The sequence below is a fragment of the Oxyura jamaicensis genome, unplaced genomic scaffold (genome assembly GCF_011077185.1).
Source record: "Oxyura jamaicensis isolate SHBP4307 breed ruddy duck unplaced genomic scaffold, BPBGC_Ojam_1.0 oxyUn_random_OJ61344, whole genome shotgun sequence".
Taxonomy (NCBI): domain Eukaryota; kingdom Metazoa; phylum Chordata; class Aves; order Anseriformes; family Anatidae; genus Oxyura; species Oxyura jamaicensis.
This window is the reverse complement of record NW_023307046.1, coordinates 535-1,080: the sequence shown is the minus strand read 5'-3', so window position 1 is coordinate 1,080 and position 546 is coordinate 535. Positions and strand designations below refer to the sequence as shown.

Genomic DNA, 546 nt, shown 5'->3' with positions numbered 1-546 from the left:
ATTCCCAGCCCCCCCCCCAGCCTTCCTCCTCCTCATCCTCCTTGGCGCGAGAAGCTGTGGGGCAGGTTCCTTACTTATGGGGCAGGGCCTTTCCTGTGGGGCAGACCTCTATGGGGCAGGGCCTTACTTGTGGGGCAGGGCCTTACTTATGGGGCAGGCTCCCCGCTATGGGGCAGGCGCTGGCTGTGGGGCAGACCTCTATGGGGTAGGGCCTTACTTATGGGGTAGGGCCTTACTTATGGGGCAGGCTCCCCGCTACGGGGCAGGCTCCCCGCTATGGGGCAGGGGCTGGCCGTGGGGCAGACCTCTATGGGGCAGGGCCTTTCCTGTGGGGCAGACCTCTATGGGGCAGGCTCCCCGCTATGGGGCAGGTTCCTTCCTATGGGGCAGACCTCTATGGGGCAGGCTCCCCACTATGGGGCAGATCGCTATGGGGCAGGCTCCCCGCTATGGGGCAGGGCCTTACTTATGGGGCAGGCTCCCTGCTATGGGGCAGGTTCCTTCCTATGGGGCAGGCTCCCCGCTATGGGGCAGAGCCTTACTTAT

General features: G+C 64.8%; 1 long non-coding RNA gene across 1 annotated transcript in view; it reads right to left on the bottom strand.

The window, feature by feature from the left end:
- Positions 1-313: 313 nt before the first annotated feature.
- The window catches only part of LOC118158916, a 435-nt gene continuing 202 nt past the window's right edge, over positions 314-546 (bottom strand). The window contains exons 2-3 of the long non-coding RNA XR_004746941.1: positions 415-516; positions 314-379 (exon numbers count right to left, since the gene is read on the bottom strand). This is a non-coding gene — a long non-coding RNA (uncharacterized LOC118158916). The remainder of the gene's footprint in view (positions 380-414; positions 517-546) is intronic.